The 26,575-nt window shown below is 43.0% G+C and overlaps 2 long non-coding RNA genes across 5 annotated transcripts; one reads left to right on the top strand and one right to left on the bottom strand.

Moving 5' to 3' along the window:
• The first annotated feature begins 964 nt into the window (after positions 1 to 964).
• Positions 965 to 26,374, top strand: LOC143416632 (uncharacterized). Of its 4 annotated transcripts, XR_013097012.1 has the most exons (5): positions 965 to 1,545; positions 12,151 to 12,216; positions 12,498 to 12,673; positions 23,982 to 24,914; positions 25,240 to 26,374. It is a non-coding gene; the product is annotated as an uncharacterized LOC143416632 (long non-coding RNA). The 4 variants fall into 4 exon arrangements; XR_013097009.1 differs by lacking the exon at positions 12,151 to 12,216; XR_013097011.1 differs by lacking the exon at positions 12,151 to 12,216 and having other exon boundaries at positions 12,498 to 12,603.
• Positions 4,428 to 11,647, bottom strand: LOC143416633 (uncharacterized). Its single transcript, XR_013097013.1, has 3 exons — positions 11,592 to 11,647; positions 4,786 to 4,829; positions 4,428 to 4,491 (listed from the first exon to the last, which is right to left on the bottom strand). It is a non-coding gene; the product is annotated as an uncharacterized LOC143416633 (long non-coding RNA).
• Positions 26,375 to 26,575: the final 201 nt, after the last annotated feature.

Here is a 26,575-nt window from a genome sequence, read left to right on the forward strand (position 1 = left end):
TGCCCCCTTGGTGGAGGACATCAGGATCAGCAGCTCCATCACAAACACCACAGAAGAAGAACAACACTGGATCAGATTATCTGGACGTGTTTGACAGGGACAGTGTTCATGTTCATGGACATCAGGACAAAAACAGACGATGGAAACCTGCCAGATTTGAGCTAAACTGCTCGTTTCCATGTGTAGTCCCTGGGAGGTCACATGACCAACAAAGACACAAGCTGTGTCCCAAAACGTCGGCTGCATCCTCCGGAGGCCGCATTTGAAGGCCGATGACGTCACAGCCAGGCGACGAAGGCTGTCCCGATTCCTCGACTCCTTCAAATGCGTCCTTCATTCCCCCGAGTTTGAAGGATGGGTCGGGTGTGTCCTTCGTGGCCCACCATATCCCAGAATTCATAGCGCGGCCCAGCCAAATTTCAGCTGCCAACAATGGCGGCCGCTACTAAGTTTTAAAATTTAACGAAGGAGCACTACTTACTTACAATGAATTCCTTACACTATATAATTTTCCCGTCAGTGTTGGGGAATTCTCAATGGTGCTTGGTGCCATACCCTCAGGGACTTTAATGTTATATAAAAACACTGACAGCTCAATATCTGCCTCAGTCACTCTCCCTGATCCAGCTGAGTCAGCAGTGGGAAAAATCTGCTTTTCACAGGAACTTGGTAACAGCAATAAGAGAATACGTAGTTTATTCCAAGAAGATATCATGTCTCTCCCATATATAGAATATCTTACTGGAACCGACATGTTCCAGATATCACCTGGAAGACAGTCTGGATGATCCCATAAATATCTAATTGTGAACAAGGTGAAGGAAATCTCATATAAAATTCTTCATAAATGTGACCCAGCCAGTCACTATATGGTAACATTTAAAAGAGACATAAATACTAATTGAACTTTCTGTGGGGATCATCCAGAAACTGTGGCACATCTCTTTTGGTTCCTCTACACAGAGATTCTGGAAGAATTTAGCAGTTTTGTTATTGTCCATATTTTAAGGGAGTTTTCTTTACGATGGGAAAATGTTTTATTCTTTTTCTTTAAGTTCCCCAGGAAGAATGATAAATGTTTTTTTATAAAAAATTTGTTAATACTTTTAGCTATTTTATATCCATAAATGTAAGTTTATTAATAAAACACCATATTTCTGCCTTTTTATAAGGATATGAATTGTACATACAATCAATTTCAGACTCAACCAACAAAAAGCCTCTCAGAACAATATTTATATGTTGATTTTTTTCGCCTACTCATATCATCATTTTTTTACTCCTGGTTCTGTATGTTCATGTTCTGTTCTTTTGTAAACTTCATCTGTTTGTATGTTGTATACTCATTGTGTTTCAATAAAGTTCGATTTAAAAAAAGGTACGTTCTAAACGAAGCTTCAGACGTCACTGATCACGTGACTCTGGCCAAACGAATCAAGCCTCGACACGGTGCTTCTGAAGCAGCGCGTTGATCTTTCTGACACACGCACCGGAGCGTCAGCTTCAAGCGGACCATCACTACGTCTCACATCTAAAGGTGTCAAGGTAACTTTGAACTGAGTTCAGTCAATCTGGAGTTTTTCCAAGTTTTCTGTTGCTCTCTGTGAGAGAAGAGCGTTAAAGGCGGGGCTCTCCAGAGTCCAGCAAAACAGGAAACCACAGCTGGGTGTGTGTAAGTGTGCAAACCAATAGAATGCATCGTGGTGGGGGGGGGCATCACGGGCATTGGCAAGAAAAAAATAAAATAATCGGTCGTACCCATGCTTCCCCGACGTCATGCCAGCGCATATTGGGAAATTCGTAGGCACCGATCGGTTTTCTATCAGCCATTTGCTGGGAGTAAGGGCGCCCTCCGTTTGCGAGGTGCGCCTGCTGCTGGCGGCACAGGGAGGAGAGGGCGGGGCGGCGGGGAGTCTCTGGCTGGCTGGAGCGGCATCTAATAACCAACTCGCAAAACAAAATAAAAACAACAAACAGATATTATGATACAGACTTATAATCTGCACCCATGTTTTTTCTAAATTCTATAAAGTGAGCGCGAGAGCCCTCGGTGCGCCTGCGCGCTGCTGAAGTCAAAGTAAACTTTATTGTCATCTCCGCTACAGACAGTCCAGCATATAGAGAGACGAGACGACGAGGCTGCAGTTACAGCGGTGCAAGTAAACAAACAATAAATATAAGAAGAGTAAGAAAATAAATCTACACTTTAGGACTCGGGGTAAAGGATCAATAACAATTTAAATTTATAATTTACAGTTTGATGATTTAAAGTCTCACACAAGCCGTCAAAAGGGGCGGAGCCGGCTGCTTCCAAGTAGAGCACATTTCATTTATAATGATGTAAATCCAAGCCCATCATGGATTCACGATCTGAATCCTGGGTTGTGTGAAATCCCAGAAATCAACCTTAGACAAAGTGAATCTGTGAACTAAGGTGTAGGTCTGTTAGGCAGGGCCGTGCAGAGAGGTTTAAAGGGGCGGGTGCTCAAAGTTAAAAAGGGGCACATTGAACCAGGCTGAATAACAACAACACACTTTCATCAAGAGTCTAATATGGGCAACAAGGCAAAGCAAACGTAGCCGATGCTTTACCTGATGGGTACAATGTTGCTGTTGAGGGGTTGCTGTGGATAGTGCTGGAGGGCAGGCAGGGCTGGACTGGGACAAAAAATCGGCCCGGGCATTTTGACTGGAGACCGGCCCACCAAAAATGTGACGTCATTCATGGATAAAACCGCAAAGGATTCTGGGAACTTTTGACAAGCGGTACTAGCGCATGCAGGCTTTCAATTGAACTCAGTTACACAGCGATAAAAAGAAACACAAAAAATGGCAAGAAGCTGCTGTATTATTAACTGCAATAGCCGGTGTTGTGCCAAAAAGTGATTGTCTGCCAAAAACTGATTTCCGGTATTTGCAAAGAAACTGATTGCTCGTATTTAAATTGCTATAAGTAACTTGTTGGGCTATAATATGTGAAACATATGTCAAATGCATCCCTCATGGATGACATAAAGTCATACTGAGCTACAAACAACATTAGTGTAACAAGGTAGAAGCCGCAATCAGTCTTTGGCAGTGACTTTTATATAACCTTTATTTATGCCGTAAAAAAAAATCTAATTAACATTAAAAATGTGTTTTGTAAGAAGTAGTTGGACAGCAGAAATGGCTCAAATATTACAATTATTTTTCCACTACTAAGTAATTACCGTTGAGCTCAAAGGTTATATTCATACACGGTTAACGAATGTGTATTTATGAAGACGATTTGTGAGACGAACAAAGGTAAACTTACCTTTGTTCGTACGATGGTCTTTCGGTGCATTTCAAGGTCCTGTACCCATCCGTCGGTAAACTGTACCTGGGCTTGTTGCAGTGACCTGAAGTTACTAAACTTCATGAGTGTATGGACTCACTCCAAGAACCGTATAATTATAAATCTGAGCGTGGTGAAAGTTGGGCAGCACGCTGACGTCTTTTGTCCCTCTGTGTGCTCGTAAGGGTCTGACCCTTTCACTCCTTTGATTTTTCCTCGTATCTTTTCTTTGTCTTTTCGTCGAGTCTGTCTTTGTACGGACCGGCATTGTTCTCCGTTGTTTTGTACATACCTTTTTTGTGCGGCAAAGAAAAATCAAGAAGGTATTGGAACCGGAGAATGAACGTTTTGCGGTGCTGCAATTGCAAATGCTTGTATTTGATGCGGTACTTGGATTGTTTTGCCACGAGTTCCCGGCATGCAATGCGCAAAGTCACGTGGTCTGTCAATCGCTATAGGAAAAACCATAAAGCCTTTGCATGAAAACAACTGCTTTGATGTACACTGCCTTGCTGGTATATATGTATCAATCTAATAAAGTTAAACCTACACCATTCTCCCTATTCGGGATTTTAAACAGTACATAGCGGAAACAAAAAGACTGCTTGGTAGAGTTAACCTCCTGAACTATCTACAACACATGGTAGAAACCTGAAATTAAGACCAAGAACACTAGAGGTGAGACATGATCATTAATTAATATTAAAATTAATAAATGACAGATTTAGGGATATTTTCATAAAGTATTTATTTACCAAAACAATAGAAAACAGCATGGTAGCACAATATATTTTGTTAACACAGCAACCTTTAAATATGAAAGGAGACAGAGAAAGAAAGGTGAGAAAGAAGAATAAGAATAACACTTAATTGAGTTTTTGATGGCATTTTACACACAGTACTAATACAGTATCTAGAAAATATGGGAAAATACTGGCATCATATACAGTACTTACTTCTGAAGAAATTATATGGGACCCTGAAAAACAGGACACAAGTGAAAGGACAAAGAACTGTGAATGGCAATTGATGGACTTGCTCAGATGATCACAGTACTGGCATCTTTATTCCAGAAAGGAATTAGAGAAATCATATACACTAGTACTTACGTTGATGAACTTAAAAAGTTGAATGGTCTCGAACCTCTTAAACAAACAATGTATGATCAGACCCTGACAAACAGGACAGAAAGGAATAAAGATTAGATGAATATTAAAATCTATAAAGGACAGATTATGATTGAATTGTATCACCAAAGACTATTCACTCATCAATAAAAGGTCATCTACAACACTTCCACAGCAGCAACACTGAACATATCTTAAGACATGGATACCTTTATGAAGTGAAAGGACAGACAGTGAAGGTTGAGAAAGAATTGTACTTAATAGATTTTTTCAGACGATGACAGTACTGGTATGCTTACTCTAGAAAAATGGTTGAATCATATTCCATATAGTACTTACTTAAAATGAACACACTTCAGTCCTCCTAAAATGACTGACAGCATCTGAAATGAAACAATGACAGATTAAGACTGTAAGAATATATGTTTATAAATGCCTAATACTCCAATCTCATATTTATTCTATCTATTAAGATGGACAAATTCTAAGCATTTACCAATCACTTGACTTGTTTGAAGTGAAGGTAGATACTAAACGTATTCATTTAGGCAATAACAATAAAGCTGAATTTAATATTAACAATAGATAATTAGGAATGTTTTGCTCATTTTTATTTCACCTCACCAGGTTACAAAAGGAGCTTTCTCAGCAGGTCACTCTTCTCAGCTACCCTGTCAATGACCATGTCAGAGTCCAATGACATGAGAATGTCCTTTTCAGTGGCCATCAGCATAAACATCTCCAGCTTGTTTGCAGACAGGCTGCTTCGGAGTCTGCTTTTAATGAACTTGAGTGTAGAGAATGTTCTTTCACAGGCAACCTGAGTGAGGGAGAGGGTCAGCAGGTACTTGTATGCCAGCCCAAGGAGACGATAGGCATCAGACAGCATGTTGAACCGCCTGAGTATTTGATAGCAGCACAGTGGGCAATTTTTGCAAGAACCACAGCTTTCGGTCACAATTTCACTTTCTTCGTCCCATTCTTCAGATCTGTCCTTTGCTGTTCTGGTCGTGTACTCATCTACATGTGATGTCTTAAGCCTTTCCCACTGTTCAGCAAAACGTTTCAGTTCTGACTGAAGGTTATTAACTGTAGCCCTGCTGTCAAATTTAAGTAGACAGGCGCTGAGGTTCTGAAATGCATTACTTGGAAGAGAAACTGTTCTGACCTGGCTAAACTTCCTGGGGTCCAACCATGCCAAATCGGCAAGAAGAGGGCCATGTATGACAAATCGTCTGTGGATTGCTTCAATAACTGTCCAGGATGATGTTGTGCACTTTCACCTCATATGATTTCTCAGCATTGATTTGCAACTCATCTTCAGGCATCTCTCCGGCCATGCCTTTTCTCCTTTTGGCTCTCTTTTTAGGTAGTTCAGCCTCCACTTCCATGTCTGTGTTGTTCACCCTCTCCTCTAGTTTTTGATTTGTCTGTTTCACAAATGTGTCTGCAGCTGTCTTCACAGTTGGAAAGTCCCTGGCAATACTTTTGAGGCCATCTTGTGTGGCAGTCACCATATGATGGGCAGAGAGAATGTCCATCCCCTTTGACTGGAGGTACTTTGACAGAGGAGTTGTTGCTCAAACACTCTAAGAAATATCTGTGCTGTTAACACAGTTTCATGCCTCTTTAAAGCCTCGTGCTTTGGCACAAACAGCTGGCTTTTCTTTTTCCCTCTTTTCAATGGCTTCCATCGTCAGCACTACATCAACGAAGAGGCCATCATCTGGTTTTCCAAAATGTCCAAAGATTTTCTGGAGGGCATCATGCTTGGCCCACCACCGTGTCTCACCTATTGGACTGAGGCGTCTGTGTCTTGTGTTTTCGGTTTGTTTCTCCCACAGATTAACCCTGTGATAGGACTCCTTGATGAACACAGCTATGTCATTAAGTAAATTAAAGAGTGATCCACTTTCAATGACACTTTGTGTTATGTCAGCAATCACAAGATTAAGTATGTGTGCATAGCACCACACATGAACATGAGTTGGAGACTGGGCAGTCATAAGTGCTGAAAAGCCTTTGTACTGGCCCTGCATATTTGAAGCACCATCTGTTGCATTCCCAATGCACATGGCCTTGTCTAGATTCAGATGCTCTAAAACTCCGGAAAGCAAGTTTACAAAGTACTGCCCCGTGGATGCTTCGCACCTCACTATGGAGACAAGCCTCTCCTGCACAGACTCAGTAACATACCTGATGATTACTGAACACTGATCATAACCTGTGATGTCTTGGGTTGTGTCTAGCTGAACAGAAAACATCCCAGCTTTCTGGACATCACTGGCGATGCTCTCTTGAAGGAGATGGCCAAGTGCATCAATCACTGAGTTGACAGTTGTTTTGGAGAGTAGGGTGATGAGAGATCCTCTACCTCTTGATCCACTGGTCTGATGCAACTTCTTGCTTTTTTCAATGCAGTCATTCAAATGTTCTCCAAGGCACATATCATACTTGCCTAATAACACAATTAGTTCCAGAAAGTTACCATGATCGATGGTGTTATCACCTAAAGTGTATGCAGCCTCATTCTCCACATGCCTATAGCTGAGTCCCCTCTTCCCAAGTACTTTGATCACATCCACTATACGCTCTAAAACTTGCCGTCTCTTTTTCACTTGTGCTCTGTGAGCTGACAACTGACTGCCAGCAAACAAGCTCCTGATGTTGCCTTTTGAGCACCTTAAGAAAAAAGCTTCAGCACAGGTCTGGTGTGTATTGCTCTTTTCATGCTCCTCTGTGCGCAGATGTATATGTCGCCAGTCACTCATGCCTGTTATAAATGTGCTGGTGTCAGTCAGCCTTGCAAATGCCAGACACACAAAGCAGAACAATAAATGGCGTTCTTTGCAATAAGTAAGCCACTTCCTGTTGGTGCCATCTTTACAGCTGAACACCCTCATCACAACTGCACTGCTACTGTTCTGCTGTGGGTGGTAATCTAAGAAGGCCTGTAATATGGCAGGTTCAGGGCGAGCAAAGTAATCAATGCCCTGGCTCTCACTCTCCTGCTCTTCTATCTCCCTCTCTTGCTCTTCCATCTCTCTCTCTTGCTCTTCCATCTCTCTCTCTTGCTCTTCCATCTCTCTCTCCTTCTCCATCTCTCTCTCTTGCTCTTCCATCTCTCTCTCTTGCTCTTCCATCTCTCTCTCTTGCTCCATCTCTCTCTCTTGCTCCATCTCTCTCTGCTGCTCTTCCATCTCTCTCTCTTGCTCCATCTCTCTCTCTTGCTCTTCCATCTCTCTCTCCTGCTCTTCCATCTCTCTCTCCTGCTCTTCCATCTCCCTCTCTTGCTCCATCTCTCTCTCCTGCTCTTCCATCTCTCTCTCCTGCTCTTCCATCTCTCTCTCCTGCTCTTCCATCTCTCTCTCTTGCTCCATCTCTCTCTCTTGCTCCATCTCTCTCTCTTGCTCCATCTCTCTCTCTTGCTCTTCCATCTCTCTCTCCTGCTCTTCCATCTCTCTCTCCTGCTCTTCCATCTCTCTCTCCTGCTCTTCCATCTCCCTCTCTTGCTCCATCTCTCTCTCCTGCTCTTCCATCTCTCTCTCCTGCTCTTCCATCTCTCTCTCCTGCTCTTCCATCTCTCTCTCCTGCTCTTCCATCTCTCTCTCTTGCTCCATCTCTCTCTCTTGCTCCATCTCTCTCTCTCTCTTGCTCCATCTCTCTCTCTCTTGCTCTTCCATCTCTCTCTCCTGCTCTTCTATCTCTCTCTCTTGCTCCATCTCTCTCTCTTGCTCTTCCATCTCTCTCTCGCTCTTCCATCTCTCTCTCGCTCTTCCATCTCTCTCTCTTGCTCTTCCATCTCTCTCTCTTGCTCTTCCATCTCTCTCTCCTGCTCTTCCATCTCTCTCTCCTGCTCTTCCATCTCTCTCTCTCCTGCTCTTCCATCTCTCTCTCTTGCTCTTCCATCTCTCTCTCTCCTGCTCTTCCATCTCTCTCTCTTGCTCTTCCATCTCTCTCTCTTGCTCTTCCATCTCTCTCTCTTGCTCTTCCATCTCTCTCTCCTGCTCTTCCATCTCTCTCTCTTGGTCTTCCATCTTTCTCTCTTGCTCTTCCATCTTTCTCTCTTGCTCTTCCATCTCTCTCTCCTGCTCTTCCATCTCTCTCTTGCTCTTCCATCTCTCTCTCTTGCTCTTTTATTTCTCTCTCTTGCTCTTCCATCTCTCTCTCTTGCTCTTCCATCTCTCTCTCTTGCTCTTCCATCTCTCTCTCTTGCTCTTTTATTTCTCTCTCTTGCTCCATCTCTCTCTGCTGCTCTTCTGTCTCTCTCTCTTGCTCTTCCATCTCTCTCTCTTGCTCTTCCATCTCTCTCTCTTGCTCTTCCATCTCTCTCTCTTGCTCTTCCATCTCTCTCTGCTGCTCTTCTGTCTCCTCTGTCACAGACTTCTCCACTTTTGATGATAAATCAGCCTGGTGCAACATGTAAGGATTGGCACAGTTTGTTAAGATTTTGAGAAGTTTGAGAAACTAACCTTAAGCATAAAATAAAATTTACTATCAGTAACTTCATAGCACCCGCCCAGCAGTATATAAACTCCGTCATGCTAGTTACGCTGTACGAGTTATTCTAAGCGACTGTATAAAGTCACCACAACGAAAACAAACTACAACTAAAATTAGTTTCTATCTGACACAGATAGACAGCAGGTCATAACTTCTTACCTGAAGTTCAGTTCCTCTGCCACTATGACCGGCGGCCGCCTCGGGTCTCTCCTCCTCTTGCCTCCCCTTTCCTTCATCCACCTGCTGGCCTCCACCACTTGCTGATCTTGCTAAATCTATGGAAGCTATGCCATAGCTACCACCAAACAATTCAGTAATTTTCACACATTTGGCAGCGTCTGCCTGAAGGGCTTGTTTCTTTTTGGCCCTAATTTTTTCGGCACCTCCTTTCCTTTTTTTGTTCTCCATTTTCTTTAGTTCGTCTATAAGATTGCTAAACAAGGGGGAGGGTGCATCCGACCTCCTCGGCTGTAATTGGTCCAGCCCAGAGTCGATCATGACCAATTCGCCAATCCAACGCCTTTCATTGTTTATACCCTTCCCAAAAAAACACCAAAAAATCGCCAGCGGCCCACCGGGCAAGTGCCCGGTATGCACGATGGCCAGTCCAGCTATGAGGGCAGGGCTGTGTTGGTCTGAGACTGTAGAGATTAAAAAGTCCACAGGAGAGATGGTAGCTGATTAAACAAGTGTCATGAGATAATAACAAAATGCAAAGATTGGTGACAGCGCTTGGAACCATAAGGCAACAAAAACTGTGAGAAATAATTTAGGCTCTGCCTGTGAATCACTCTTTGCTTCTCTTCTTCCTTCCATCCCATCATTTCATATATCACTCTGCACTTGCTGTCTATGTGAGAACAAGGCACAACTTGCTATTGCAATAAACTATAATCTAATTATCCACACCTAACAACTCCAGCACTTAATCTATAATAAAATGATGACAGAAAAATGTTATAGCCCTGCCTTTAGTAGCCTCACACAGCTCCTGCTGTTTCCTCCTCATGTCCTTACCAGCCATGTCTGCACAATGTTATATCATGAGTAGTATTTTTTTTAAAAATCCATCTAAATAAAACACACACATGCACACACAGTGACATTTTAGACCTTCTTCAGAATACTGTATATACTGTGGGGATCACTGTGCTGATCCAGAATCCTTACATTATTATTTATTACTAGAGCTACAATAATAAAGCAAAGAGGAGGGGGAAGTAATAAATATGAAATAATGTATTTATGATGATTCCATTTGTTTCACTATCCACTCTGTGCAGGGCAAAGCTTATTACATTTTTAAACTGTAGAGATACAATCATTTTACTGCTGTAACATCCATATGTTGTCTTATTTAAAATATAAATCTAATATAATCTGCTTCTTAATGTATGTTCTTTAAAATACAGCTTGTGTTTTTAATATATTATAATTATAATAATGCATAATTATGTGGACATGCATATTAGATCGTTTTTAGTGAAATATAATCCCTCCAGAAAGGCAGGAAAAGCCCAGAAACTTGCTTTAAAACTAAATATGTTCCCTAAAACGGTGACAGAGCTACAGACCCATTACAGCCTTACACAGGTAGCCAGCAGCTATGACCAGCACTACTTGTGCAGTTAATAAAAGGACAGGTAATGTTTGTCGCGCTGTTGCACACACAGCACGCTTGTTTGTTTCAGTTCGTCAGTGGCAACAAGACAGCTTACCAACGTGTACGTAATAAGCTAACACTCCTGTGTGCTACACACTACAGTGTGCGCTGTACACCTACTTACTGGTTTTGTCGCATCAGTCTGTGTCTCTGAGTTAACTTGTGTTTCTCCTACAGCTCCGGATTGCTGAAAATGCGCGTGCTCTTTGTGAGCTCGTTCCCGGCTCGTAACCAGCGCGTTCTGCCGTCAAGGGCGATCATTGGTTAAATGTGATCATGTGACTGATGCAAGCCAGATCCTTTTATTTAGCAAAACTGTGATTAATAGTTAAATATTATTGTTGAGGGGCACAGACAGGACTCCGCACGCACACACACATTAAAAAAATAATAATAATAATTAAAAAAAAAAAAAAGTTGCCTCAACAAAAGGGCACCTTGGGCACCCATCAGGAAAGGGGCGGGTGCTCAAGCCCCTCTAGCCCCCCCCTCTGCACGTGCCTGCTGTTAGGTTAATTGTGCTGATCCTCGGGTTGGGGGATTTGTGTTTGTACTGGAGCGCAAAATTCAAACCAATGGAAGATGGACAACAAAAGTTCAAAGCCATCAGGTGCTCGGGTTAGAAAAAAGAGAAAAGATGCAGGTAAGCAGACGTGTGATTGGATAATGGCAGCTCATCCTGAACCAATCAGACTAAACTCCAAACAATACATTATGTTACAGATTTTAATATTAATTAGTCATTGTTACTTGTTGATTTGTCCTTTTCTCATTGTGTGACAAATTATGACGACTGTTTGGTAGCTGTTATTGTCTCTCTCTCTCTCTTCATGTGTGTTTCTCTGGTGAAACAATAGTTTTGTGTTAATGTTAGGGCTGCACGATTTTGCATAAAATGAGAATCACGATTTTTTGGCTTAGAATTGAGATCATGATTCTCTCATAACAATAAATAAACATAAAACAACAAATGTCTCACGTTTTGTTGTTGCAGCAAAATGTTGTCCTGCTTGAAATTCCGTCTCCACCGTTGCTCGACGCTGCGTGTACAGAGCAGGTAGTGCAACAATAGAAAAATAGTTGCGGGACGGCACTGTGTAGCGTTTGTCTAGGGTGTTGATCGTTTTCCTAAATCCCTCGTTTTGCACAGTGTTGATGGAGCCATATCTTTGGTCAGGTGATAAGTGATAGCCTCCGTAATGTCTTTGTGCCTGCGGGAGTTCGACGTGTATAGGGAAGCGCTGTATAAGGTTCCCGTTATTGATGTTTGGGTGGTTGACCGGGACGGATTTTCTCCTGTCACTTTCTCGTCATCCCTGACGTGCTCTCCGTTGTTGTTTCCCTGCTAATTTTAGCATCACACGGCACAGCTTCTGTATCACGTGGTATAAGGCTCCGCCCTTGTCATTTGTTGAGCAGGAAGAGTGAGCGCTTGTTTTCATGCAGAGTACGTCCCGGATCAAAATGTGAAGTTTTACAAATCACCACTTCTTTAGTGAATATCATTTCAGTCTCAGACAATCTCGTTTCTCTTACAGAGGTTGAATGCACCTTCTGCGGATGGCGGTACCACACAGTGTGCGTGGACTTCCCCTGCACAGAAGGCAACTACAAATGCTGTGAATGCTAAATAAACAGAAACAAATGATCCCTGTTGTCTTTGCTTGATGATTGGTTTGAGTCTTGACAATCCACATTGCTGGTGTTGCATCTTTCAATGCCAGCAATGGCAGGTATCAGTGCTCAAACCTTTTGTGTTTGTTTCCAACAAGTTGCCCACCTCGGGAAACAACAATGTGTTCTTTTACTTGTCAGATGAACATATGAGACACTTTGACTCTTCAGTGCAGTGTGGAGCCTAACAAAGATCTGTTTTGTGTCCCAGCTGATCAGCAGGAGGAGGAGAGTCTGACGGAGCAGCAGAGGAACATTTTCAGCTACTTGGACTCAGCTCAGCCACTACAGAGGAAACAATGAGCTCAACACAGAAGGTGACAGACAGAGCAGGACCATATGACCAAAGATATTTATCACCATATACAGGGAGTGCAGAATTATTAGGCAAGTTGTATTTTTGAGGAATAATGTTATTATTGAACAACAACCATGTTCTCAATGAACCCAAAAAACCCATTAATATCAAAGCTGAATATTTTTGGAAGTAGTTTTTAGTTTGAGCTATTTTAGGGGGATATCTGTGTGTGCAGGTGACTATTACTGTGCAGAATTATTAGGCAACTTAACAAAAAACAAATATATACCCATTTCAATTATTTATTTTTACCAGTGAAACCAATATAACATCTCCACATTCACAAATATACATTTCTGACATTCAAAAACAAAGCAGCGACCAATATAGCCACCTTTCTTTGCAAGGACACTCAAAAGCCTGCCATCCATGGATTCTGCCAGTGTTTTGATCTGTTCACCATCAACATTGCGTGCAGCAGCAACCACAGCCTCCCAGACACTGTTCAGAGAGGTGTACTGTTTTCCCTCCTTGTAAATCTCACATTTGATGATGGACCACAGGTTCTCAATGGGGTTCAGATCAGGTGAACAAGGAGGCCATGTCATTAGTTTTTCTTCTTTTATACCCTTTCTTGCCAGCCACGCTGTGGAGTACTTGGATGCGTGTGATGGAGCATTGTCCTGCATGAAAATCATGTTTTTCTTGAAGGATGCAGACTTCTTCCTGTACCACTGCTTGAAGAAGGTGTCTTCCAGAAACTGGCAGTAGGACTGGGAGTTGAGCTTGACTCCATCCTCAACCCGAAAAGGCCCCACAAGCTCATCTTTGATGATACCAGCCCAAACCAGTACTCCACCTCCACCTTGCTGGCGTCTGAGTCGGACTGGTGCTCTCTGCCCTTTACCAATCCAGCCACGGGCCCATCCATCTGGCCCATCAAGACTCACTCTCATGTCATCAGTCCATAAAACCTTAGAAAAATCAGTCTTGAGATATTTCTTGGCCCAGTCTTGACGTTTCAGCTTGTTAGAATTAGAATTAGAATTCAACTTTATTGTCATTGCACATGCACAGGTACAGGGCAACGAAATGCAGTTTGCATCCATCCAGAAGTGCTTTAGTGATATAGATATATTACAATATATATTAGCAATAGTATAGATATGTAAGTATATTACAGAAATGGGTCTATTATGGTATGTTATAATGTACACGGTATGAAGTATGTTGTGAATATGCTATAACTATAAGTATGTACAGGCTGTAGTGAGTACAAGCTATGTACAGGATATAAATATGAAAAACTATACAGAATATGAAATAAATAACTTTACAGAAATCTGAGATATACAGCTATACAGAAATGGGAACTATGCAGGTTGTAAACAGTTGTAGGATTAAAGATTATCGAATGTACAGAATGATTATTTACACAGAGCTATACAGTAGTGCAGTTAAGATAAGTGAGGGTGTGGATAATTTCTACAGAGGCTATATAAAGTGCCAGTGGTTGTGAGTGGTGGTTCACTCCATGTTATTATTGTGTGTTTGAGGGTCTAGGGCCCTATTTCAGGAAGCCGGTTTAGTGCAAACTCTGAGTAAGTATACCCTGAGTTAACGAAAACTCTGGGTTTTCAGTTTCACAAAGCGAGTTCAGATGAAGCCTGAGTGAGTTACTATGACAACACTCTCCGTGAAGCTAACCTGCTCCCTAGCAGGTTTACTTCAACTAACCCTGACTTTCTCCGCCTCTTTGTCGGAAACCTGACTGTAGGAAGTGTCAGACATGGCGTGCCCCTTCCTTGAAGAGCCAGTAGATGTTGAAGCCCAAATTCTCCGCAGAGCTCTCCGCCGGGAGAGAGTGATTAGAGCGCGTTTGGACATTTTATCATTTCCTGATGATTTTCTGTGTGAACGTTACCGTTTTTCAGCACAATCTATAATTTATTTGAATAACATCCTCAGGGCTAATATTGCTCATGTGACACATCGCGGACATTCTCTCAGTTCTGTACATATTATTTGTATTGCACTTCGGTTTTTTGCAAACGGGAGCTTTCTGTATAATATTGGTGACGCTGAGCACGTTTCCAAGGCTACCGTCTGTCGGGCAGTCAGGAATGTTACAGTTGCACTGAAACGTCTCCTGTACTGGTTTGTGGTGTTCCCCGGTCACAGACCCACAAGATTTATCAAAGAGGGATTCCACAAAATTGCAGGTATCAGGATGAACAAAACTTAATTCATGATGTGGTGATACTTGAACTACTACTTAAATTTTACATTTATTTTCACGGTTCCCAGGCGTGATTGGCTGTATAGATGGCACTCACATTCCAATTATTGCTCCTTCAGTAAATGAAGGAGACTATGTGAACAGGAAGTCTTTCCACAGCATTAATGTACAGGTACATAGTTCCCTGTAGCATTTCAAACTAACAAATTATTTCATTATAGTAATGGATGCTAATTTGTGTTCTCTGCACTGTGAAGATCATATGTGATGCTGCCAACATTATCACAAATGTGGAAGCCAACTGCTCAGCCTCTGTGAGTGGTGGTGGTGGAGGACCCCCACCTGTTTTTCGGGCCTCCGCTTTTTTTCTGTTGGCTATAACGGGTCACATTTGAGCATACAGAGTAAGCAAATATTTACTTGTAATGTGCTCAGATAATTTCAATAAGTGCTTACAGAAAGAAAATTAATGTAGCCTCTAACTGCAATCGATTTACATCGGACAAACAGACCAAGCACTATGGCTCATAATACAATTACACCTTACCTGTTTGGACTATATTTTTATATTTCATTTTTACTTGCTGCCAGGAACGTTTGGGGCCTGTTGGGTTGCACCTGCGCTCACATCACGTCACAAAATAAAATGTATAAAATAAAAAATGAAATATAATAAAATAACGTGTTAAATGGGTGGAAATCCCTAGATCAATGTTTAAATTAACACTCACGCATTGACTCTGTCGGCTATGTTTTGCCATGCATGCTCCCTTTCTTTTGCAGCTGAGGCTGTGTTACTTTTTTTCTGCAAAATTTGCATGTTATCAGCATATGCTGCCATCAGAATTTCGGCCTCAAGCGCTGTAAAATACATTGACCGCACCTTCTTTCCCTCCGTCTCCATGGTGACTCGCTTAATCTGTGCTCCACTAATCAGGGCTTTATGTATCCTCGTGCGTGTGCTTAACTTGGGGTTAAAGCAACTCCGCGTTGACTGAACTACTTGTTATCAGCTTTTCTGAAACCGAATATTCCGAGTTGGACATTTCGGGGTTACTCAACCCTGAGTATCATTTTTCACTCTGTGTTTTCTAAACCGGCTTCCTGAAATAGGCAAGGCAAGGCAAGGCAAATTTATTTGTATAGCACAATTCAACAACAAGGTGATTCTAATAGGGTACAGTTGTCCATTGTGGGTGTGTGTATGTTGAGTCCATAAGTTAACGTGGGTCAGATGTCAGGAGGCAGAGTTCAGGAGTCTGACAGCTGTGGGGAAGAAGCTGTTCCGGTACCTGGTGGTATTAGTCCGGAGGCTCCTGTAGCGCCTCCCAGAGGGCAGGAGGGTGAAGAGTCCATGTGATGGGTGACTGGGGTCTTTGATGATTTTCCCAGCCCTTTTCAGACACCGCTTCCTGTAGCTGTCTTTTATGGCAGGAAGTGGTGCTCCGGCGATGCGCTGGGCAGTTTTCACGACCCTCTGCAACGCCTTCCGGTCCGAGGCAGAGCAGTTCCCGTACCAGACTGTTATACAGTTGGTCAGGATGCTCTCGATGGTGCAACGATAGAAGTTCACCAGGATGTCTGAGGACAGGTGGTTCTTCCTCAGAGTCCTCAAGAAGAAGAGGCGCTGGTGAGCCTTCTTGACCAGCTTGGAGCAGTTGGTCGACCAGGTGAGATCCTCGGAGATGTGGACTCCCAGGAACTTGAAGCTGCTCACACGCTCCACAGCCGTCCCCTTAATGTGGATGGGTGGATGTGGGTCAGCATTCCTCCTGTAGTCCACGATGAGCTCCTTGGTCTTCTCGGTGTTAAGCAGCAGGTTGTTTGTGTCGCACCACTCAGCCAGACGATCCACCTCCTCCCTTTAGGCGGCCTCATCGTTGTCACTGATGAGGCCAATCACCGTGGTGTCATCTGCAAACTTAATGATGGTGTTGGAACCATCAGCAGGTCTGCAGTCGTGGGTGAAGAGGGAGTAGAGGAAAGGGCTCATCACACAGCCTTGTGGTACACCGGTGTTCATTGTGATGGTTGATGAGCAGTGGTTATCCAGCCGGACATATTGGGGGCGATTGGTCAGGAAGTCCAGTAACCATTTGCAGATGAGGGAACTGATGCCCAGGTCTGTCAGTTTCCTGATGAGTTGTGAGGGGTGGATTGTATTGAATGCTGAACTGAAGTCTATAAACAGCATTCTGGCGTAGGTGTTGTTGTTGTCCAGGTGTGAGAGGACAGAGTGCAGTGCGATGGAGAAAGCATCCTCTGTGCTCCTGTTCTGGCGGTATGCGAATTGGTGGGGGTCCAGGGTGGGGGGGAGACAGGATTTGAAGTGTGCTAGGACCAGCTGCTCTAAGCACTTAGTGATGATGGGGGTGAGTGCTACTGGGCGGTAGTCATTGAGGCAAGATGGGTTGGAGTTTTTGGGTATCGGGACGATGGAGGTGGATTTGAAGCAGGCCGGTACCACAGCGTGGGCCAAGGACAGATTGAATATGTCTGTGAGCACTCCTGCAACCTCCCCAGAACACGCTCTAGGGCTCTAGAGTGCGACCAATTTGGTCGCAAATGCGACCAAATTTTTCAGTGGTGCGACTAAAAAAAAATATTTGGTTGCACCTGTGCGACCAACTGTTCGGGTAGCAAAAAAAAAAAAAAAAAAAAATCTGCAACCTTCCCTGTGGTCAACAACAGACACACATTTTGCCCCTATCGTGGACTAAACCAATCAGAGATAGTCAGGGGCGGGACCTCTCTGATTGGCCGTGGTCCAGTTGAAAGTGCAGGTGGAAGTGGGAGGTGAGTAGCTTGAATAAAGCGATATCAATTCATTAAATCCTGAATCGACTTTTAAATATAACTGTGTTTTGCCAGAAACGCCAGATTCTCAGATTAAAGCTCACAAAACCAGTTCAACAACAACCAAACAGCAGATGAGAGCAGGTACACGGATTCCACACAAAGACGTAAACACAGCACAGACCCGACGCATCAGAATTAACTTTGTCTTTCTCGGCTTTCTCACCCGACGGCCCGTAGACGGACACGCTGTCGGAGCTTAGCGATCCTGATGCGTCCGGTCCACGCTGTGTTTACGTCTTTTTGCGCTGATTCTGAGCTGCAGGTTTTGTCTCTCCAACCAAAATTCACCGAGCTGAATTTTGCTGTTTTGCTTCCACGACTATTAAAATCGCACTTCATGCACAGCTAGCTCTCTCTATCTCTCTCTGTACTTCAAGAACAGTTTCCCGTCTCCAATCTCTGTTTTCTGTATTATTCATTCGCTTATTACCCACCAGTCTACCGTTGTTTACAGCGCTGCGGCTGCTGTCTTTTTCTTTTCTTTTTCTTTTTTTCACTTAAATGACCTCGAACAAGAAAGCCTGTTTTTTTCTGTTGTTCAATACTGAAGAAATTTAAACTTTATATGCAGAACATTGTAGAATATTTTAAGGTTATCTGCTATAAAAAGCCAGACCAGGAAAATCTCCTTCATGTTTTTCTGTGTTTTATTCTCAGTTACTTTCACACAAAGGCATCTGCTGTGATGCTCACAATTCTGATGAAGTCAGTACTGATAAATGATCAGAATTATAATATTTCTGACTGTCTGAGGCTAAGTTGAATCGAATCGGGACTTTGAAAACCGGAATCGAATGGATTATAGAAATCAGTGATGATACCCAGCCCTAGTGAGCAGCCTAGGCACGACAGACGTGGATGTAGCTGTAATAGGAAAAGAACTATTGCTAACTTTTCTGTTAAGGCCTGATCCTTCTGAAATTCATAGCCAGTGCTCTGACACGGTGTCATCAATCTTTGAATGCTGAAAAAGCACAGTGTATCCAGAAAAACACATTATATTATATAAATTATTAGAAAATTTGTGTGCGCCTAACTTTTGTGCCGGTACGCCTAACTTTTTAAAGTTAGGCGTACTGGTACGCCCATGGCAAAAAGTTAGTCTAGAGCCCTGCGCTCTGAGAACACGCCCGGGGATGCCATCAGGACCTGCAGCCTTGTGGACATTGATCCTGTTCAGCACCGCTCCTACATCGGTGGGGGAGAGAGTCAGAGGTTGGTGGTCTGGCGTCATGTCTGCTTTGGTTGTGGTTGTGGGGTTCCCCTCGCTCAAAACGAGCTCGTTGAGGAAGGAGACATCAGAGGATGCGGGGGAGGGTTTGGTGGTCCTGTAGTCTGTAATGGTCTGGAGTCCTTGCCACATGCGTCGGGGGTTGGAGTTGGAGAAGTGTTCTTCTACCTTCTTTTTGTAATGGTGTTTGGCTTTTTTGATGCCCTTCTTTAGATTAGCCCTGGCTGTGCTGTAGGCGTGTGCATCTCCTGACCTAAAGGCGGTGTTGCGGGCGTTCAGGAGGAGACGAACATCCCGGTTCATCCAAGGCTTCTGGTTGGGGTACATGGTGATCCGTTTCTGGGTGGTGACACTGTCTGTGGTTTCGGAGATGTAATCCAGTACAGATGAGGCGTACTGGTCCAGGTCTGTGTGGGTGAACATATTCCAGTCTGTGTTTTTAAATCTGTCCTGGAGCACTGCGTCTGTCCCCTCTGGCCACACTTTAATTGTCCTCACAGCAGGTTTCACACGTTGGATGAGTGGTGAATACCTAGGTGTGAGGAACAGGGAGAGATGGTCCGATTGTCCAATGTGGGGGAGGGGTGTGGCTTTGTAGGCTCCAGCCAGGTTGGAATACACATGGTCTAAAGTCTTGTCTCCTCTGGTGTGGCAGGAGACATGTTGGTGAGAGGAGGGAGGAGGGGAGGACTGTCTTTAAGTTGGTGTGGTTGAAGTCGCCAGCAACAATAAAAGCAGCTTCGGGGTGTTTGTTCTGGTGTTTGTTAATGGCTGCAGAAAGTTCTTTCATGGCCAACCTAGCATTAGCGTCGGGGGGGATATACACGGCAGTGAGTATGATCGAAGTGAGTTCTCTGGGGAGATAATAAGGTCTGCATTTGACCATTAAAAACTCCGCATTAGGTGAGCAGTGACTCTCAGTAGTAGTGGAGTTCATGCACCAAGCATTGTTAATATAAATGCACAAACCTCCACCTCTGGTCTTGCCGGAGTCATCTGCTAGCCTGTCGGCTCGGTGTGTGTGTGGCATCCTGCTAACTCGATAGCATTGTCCGGGCAGCTGTTGTTCAACCATGTTTCGGTGAAAAACATGACATTTGAGTCCATAATCCGTCTGTTGTTAGTGATGGAGACCCGTATCTCATCCATTTTGTTTGCCAGAGAACGGACATTGGCGAGGAAAATACTGGGTAAAGGCAGCTGGTGTGGTGTTAGCTTTAGCTTAGCCCGTAGCCCTCCGCGCCTACCTCGCCTTTGTTTACGATCTCGGCGCCGTCTGCGTGCACTTCCGCCCGGCCGGGGAGAGTGGGCAGCCTCCAGTGTTCTGGAGATCTCTGGGATGAGTCGGAGATCGGCGATAAAACTGTTGGAGTTGTGAGTCCAGATGTCCAGAAGCTCTTGTCTGCTGTAGGTCAGCAACGCACAGCAATTCTGGACGAATAATCCGGTTAAAAGTAGATAAAAAACCGCTAAATAGCAGATTCTGGAGAGACACTGAGCCTCGCGTTGTTCATGCGCTGTCATCTTGTGTGTCTTGTTCAGTGGTGGTCGTCTTTCAGCCTTTCTTACCTTGGCTCTGAGTATTGCATACGTTGTGCTTTTGGGTACTCCAGTGATGTTGCAGCTCTGAAATATGGCCAAACTGGTGGCAAGTGGCATCTTGGCAGCTGCACGCTTGACTTTTCTCAGTTCATGGGCAGTTATTTTGCGCTTTGGTTTTTCCACACGCTTCTTGCGACCCTGTTGACTCTTTTGAATGAAACGCTTGATTGTTCGATGATCACGCTTCAGAAGCTTTGCAATTTTGAGACTGCTGCATCCCTCTGCAAGATATCTCACTATTTTTGACTTTTCTGAGCCTGTCAAGTCCTTCTTTTGACCCGTTGCGTAATAATTCTGCACACCTGATATAGGGTGTTGATGTCATTAGACCACACCCCTTCTCATTACAGAGATGCACATCACCTAATATGCTTAATTGGTAGTAGGCTATCGAGCCTATACAGCTTGGAGTAAGACAACATGCATGAAGAGGATGATGTGGACAAAATACTCATTTGCCTAATAATTCTTCACTCCATGTATACATTTGAACATTTGCCATAACGATGTAGCTGACGATAGAATTGACACGAGACAAGCAGCTGTTGTTTATGTGCATTAAAGTTATATAAAAATGTAACAGTGCAAATGCTAATTCCTCGCTGACAGTTTAACCAAAAGGCGTTTCCAGTGGAAACTGGCCGACACATCCTGAGCATAACCATGTATAATATCCACTAAACTTCAGAAGAGGTTATACAGTCGTGGCCAAAAGGTTTGAGAATTGCATAAATATTGGAACCTGGAGAAGTTGCTGCTTAAGTTTTTATAATAGCATTTTGCCTGCACTCCAGAATGTTATGAGGAGTGATCAGATGAACTGCATCGTCCTTCTTTGCCATGAAAACGAACTTAATCCCCAAAAAGCCTTACCACTGCATTTCATTGCTGTCATCAAAGGACCTGCTGAGACCATTTCAGTGATCGTCTTCTTAACTCAGGTGAGAATGTTGGCGAGCACGAGGCAGGAGATCATCATGGCTGTATCCCGATTCAGGTTCTGCAGCTTTAAAGTCCTCAAGGGCCGCGAACTCAAAGACCGCTAAGGCCGAAGTGCGAGGCTCGTAGGCTCGTGAAATGGGACGTCTAGCGTCCGTCGCGCTGCCCTGGTTGCCTAGCAACCATGATACTAACAGTTATTTATATATATATACATATTTATATATATATTTATATTATTTCTGAGAGTGTATCATGTAACACTATAGATCAACTTAGCTCAGAATATATAAAGCATATAAACAGTTACAGCAATATGATGCAACAAACACAGCAGCTACTGATCCAAAATACTCAAAGCTTCATAGAACTGAAACCAACATTTATTTTTAGCTCCATCCTGCTGCTGATACAGACTTTAGGTTTCTGAACATTAAACTTGTTGCTGCCTTTCATAGTGTGTAACTTGAAGGCCCTGAGTACTTTCTCCCACACTGGAAACACTGGGATGATCACATTATTTGAACATTACCTAATAAGACTGATTCAGCACAGACAGTTATGTTAAACTTTCCTAGCAGTCCTTCACAAACAGGGAACAGTCTGTCTATTCTCTCAATCTGTCAGCTGCTGCTTGCTCTTCCTCCTCCTCTTCCTCACACACTGCTGAGTTTGTCCTGGTGGATCATCAGGGCTGCAAAGCCTCACAGATGATGTGCAGCAGTGGCTCCCTCAGTCTGTCCTCACTCTGGACACTTGCAGTCGTCACACATGGAAATCAAATGTGTGATAAGCTGCAGGATTCAAACACAAGTGTAACTTATAAACACATGTTCATACTTTTATTACACAATCAGAGAGAAAGAAACAGAGAGAGAGTGCAGGACAGACAGACAGGTGACAGTCTCAGGTGTACACACTGCTACACAACAGCAGCAGAGAAGCAGGATTTAGTGTTTGTGTTATTACGAGTGTAAACAAGAAGAGTTCCAGATGGTGCAGTGGACACATGTGTGACTGCTGTGATTAAAGCATCTTTCTTTCAGCTTAACGAGTGAACCGTCAGCTCGTTCAAACACACGTTAAAGTGCGTTTGGCTCGACACCACCGAACAGAGGCAGCAATATAACACAGCTAACATTAACAGTGCAGTGAATCCTGCTTGTGCCGTGATGTTCAGGACTGCAAACCGAGCAGCATCACTGACTTTCAGCTTGTTGTGTTTGTGGATATATGACTGACTTTAATTATCCACAAAATCATCACATTCTCTGTCAGATTAAGGTCGACTATTGAACGGCGTATATTTTAAAGGCTTTAAAACCAAGTTAACGCTGAAAGTACAAACATCACTAATGTCACATAACTCTGCCGACAAGGCATAGCTATGGCTATGAAATGCTCTTTGTGTATCACTTCTTCATTATGAAAGATGTCATTAATGCACTAGTAATGTCTCATCTGGAGTATTGTTCAATCATTTGGTCAGCAGCTAATAAGACAGATCTTAACAGACTTCAGTTAGTCCAGAATAAGGCGTCCAGATTAGTGTGAAGATGTTCATACTATACTAATATTGATAAAATGCATAATAACCTTTCTTGGCTTCCTGTACAGGCTAAAATATTCTATGGCTTACTTGTAGTTCTAAAGAAAGCAATTCTGTTAAACACACCACATTTATTCTGCTCAGCTGCAGTATCCAGATGAAATACATCATCATATTACACAGTTTTCAACAAGCTGCAATTTAGTAAATGCTCGAGTTAAAAGTAACGTTTTGTAAAACTGTTACATTTAGAGCAACTTTTAAAAGGGATAAGTTGCCTTAAAAAATTAGAGAATTATTCAAAACTTCAATGAACACTTAAAAGCCGATTTACAGAGCTTTTAGTTGTTGTAAATATTGTAAGACATGATTTGTTTTTGAAATTTGTGTAATGTGCCTCAATGTTATTGATATTATTATTATTATTATTGATTGCTTATATTTGAACAATTGTGAAACCTCACTGTGGATGTAAGAGTGAAATTATGTGGATATCTTGAATCCACTTTATTGTGTAATATTTTATGTGATTATTTGACGGAAGACGAGCAACATCTGTTGTGGAAGCTAACGGGGTTCCTTTAGAATAAACAAACATAGGATTTATTATCACTGAATAATTCTGTATAAATCTATACAAATTATAGAAATATGTAATAGGAAACAACAAAATAATCTAAATTATAAAATTGTGTGTGTGTGTGTGTGTGTGTGTGTGTGTGTGTGTGTGTGTGTGTGTGTGTACAATCAGGAAGGATGGGCATGATTTTAGTGTTTGAACAGTCATGAATTATCTTTAACAGCAGGTTGGATGTAATGTGTTAGAACTACCAGCAGGTGGGGATAAGAGACCTTTAAGGTGTTTGGTGCCACGCTCCACCTTCAGGTTTAAAACTAGTGTTAATGGAGTTTGAAGGTTGAGTTTGTTCCATGACTGCATTTCACTCACTGCCTCTGTTTGTATCTCTGTCACTGCAGGACCAACATGGAGCCAGAAGTCAGCGCTCTCAGGAGGCCGACAAACCTCACAGAAGAAAGGGAGAGAAAAAACACACCTGTGACGAGTGTGGGAAGGGTTTTACTGTGAGGGCTTCACTAAAACGGCATCAGGTCATCCACACTGGTGAGAGACCGTTCAGCTGTGACTTGTGTGGGAAGGGTTTTACTGTGAGGGCTTCACTAAAACAGCATCAGGTCATCCACAGAGGAGTTAAAGCGTACAGCTGTGATCAGTGTGGCAGAGCTTTTACTCAAAGTAGCAACTTACAGAGGCATCTAGTTACCCACTCTGGAATTAAGGCATACAGCTGTGACGAGTGTGGGAAGGGTTTTACTGTGAGGGCTTCACTAAAACGGCATCAGGTCATCCACACTGGAGAGAGACGGTTCAGCTGTGACTTGTGTGGAAAGTCTTTTTCCTTGAAGGATTCCCTAAAACAACACCAACTCATCCACAGTGGAGTTAAAGCGTACAGCTGTGATCAGTGTGGCAGAGCTTTTACTCGCAGTAGCCACTTACAGAGTCATCTAGTTACCCACTCTGGAATTAAGGCATACAGCTGTGGTCAGTGTGGCAGAGCTTTTACTCACAGTAGCCACTTACAGAGGCATCTAGTTACCCACTCTGGAATTAAGGCATACAGCTGTGACATCTGTGGAAAAACTTTCAGCCAGAGAGGGAGCCGAAATATACACCTACGCATTCACACCAGACATGATGTGTACTGCTGTGAACAGTGTGGCAAACAGTTTACAACAGATGCACAGTTACAACGACACATGTTTACCCACACTGAGGAGAGACCTTATCAATGTGACCTGTGTGAGAAGACTTTTAAATCTCCACGTCACCTGAGACGACACCAACAGATCCACACCAGAAAGAGACTCTACAAGTGCAGCTACTGTGAGGTATGTATTTATATTGTTATCTTGTCATTTTAGCCTGACTGTTTGGAACAACTCTGCTCATTAAACTGTGTTAGCATGTTAGCAATTCTACTGCATGGAAAAGCAGCTCTGAGTGATTATTCAGATTTTCCTTTCAGTTATGATTTTAGTATTACTGTAGTATTATGGTGGTAGTATTGTAGTTATTGCAGCCCAGTAAACTGAGTGTGTTAACTGAAACAGTCAAATGTAGTTGGACGTCTGCAGAGATGCTCTTTATTTCAGGCGACGTTCAGGATACGAATGTTGAAGGACTGACTTACACTGTCTTTGTGTCTTTGTTTAGAAGCAGAGCGACACAGATGGATCCAGTTCTCAACCCTGTCATCACTGTGGTGGTGGGAAAGACTTTCATTGTGACCTCTGTGGAAAAACTTTCAGTCGGCAAAAGACCCTAAAAGTACATCAACGTAGACACACTGGAGACAAACTGAAATACTGCAAAGAATGTGGGAGAAGCTTCACCACATCACATCGCTTAAAACAACATGAACTGATTCACAGTGGGGTTAAAAAGCACCTCTGTGATCAGTGTGGGTCATCCTTCACCACTGAAGGTGAGCTTAAAAGACACAAACAAGTCCACACAGGAGAGAAACCACACAAGTGCAGCTACTGTGAGAGAAGCTTCTCACAGTCAAGTACTCGTAACAGGCATGAACGTACACACATGGAAGGAAACTACAGCTGTGACCAGTGTGACAAGAGCTTCAGGAATCTCAGTTCATACTCTGCACACAAACGATCCCACGTTACTAATAAACTGTTTCACTGTTACCAATGTGCCCAAACATTCACCTCATTGTCTGCTCTGTGCAAACATCAGCGCGATCACTCAGGGCTGAAATCACTCCCATCACTGGATCACAGTGAATCTGAAGACACAGAAAGATCCTCTGGTTTCTGTGTCAGACTCAAAAAGCTTGAGATCAGGCTCCACAGAGTTCAGATAGAATCATTTAAACTTGTGTTGAACTGAACTGGTTGCTGGGCTGAACTTCTACATAATACAGATCTACATGGGATCTTCTTTTCTGTGTTTTACTGAGTCAGTTTTGTCCTTTTTTCTCTGTCCTGGTTTTGCTCGTCTGTAAATGATTGAAACTCAGTCAAATAGTTCATTGTTCTCCAGCAAAACGTTTTGGAAACTCATGTTTAACATTTAAAACTCTGACATGTTTTAGCACACAAGGCTTCATCGGGGGAGTTCACTCATGATTGGACCATGAGAACAAAGGTTTGTAGTTCTTTCAAAGAGAGTCTTGGAGATGTTTGATGTTTCTGTTTCTCTGAAACCACCTGAAAGAAAAACTATTTTTCTTGCTTTATGTAGTGTGGAAGTTTTTAATGTTTCTTCATCTGTGATGTTCTTGAATGTGTTCACGTGAAGATGGTACAAATAAACTGTCCTTTCAGCTTTAGCTCCTAATTTATTCATTATTTATGGATGTAGCACAGCAGCCGTCTCTTGATTAACACATGGAGGGCTCGGGATCTGATGGTGTCGTCTCCCTAATTTGCCCACTCAGTAAATCTCACTCATGGCCAAGAAATTGAAATAGACCTTGTTTCCCTGCTGGATAGTGATCCACTGTAACTCTGCTCCTCCTTCCTGTTTAGGA

Source organism: Maylandia zebra, linkage group LG3, assembly GCF_041146795.1.
Source record: "Maylandia zebra isolate NMK-2024a linkage group LG3, Mzebra_GT3a, whole genome shotgun sequence".
NCBI lineage: Eukaryota > Metazoa > Chordata > Actinopteri > Cichliformes > Cichlidae > Maylandia > Maylandia zebra.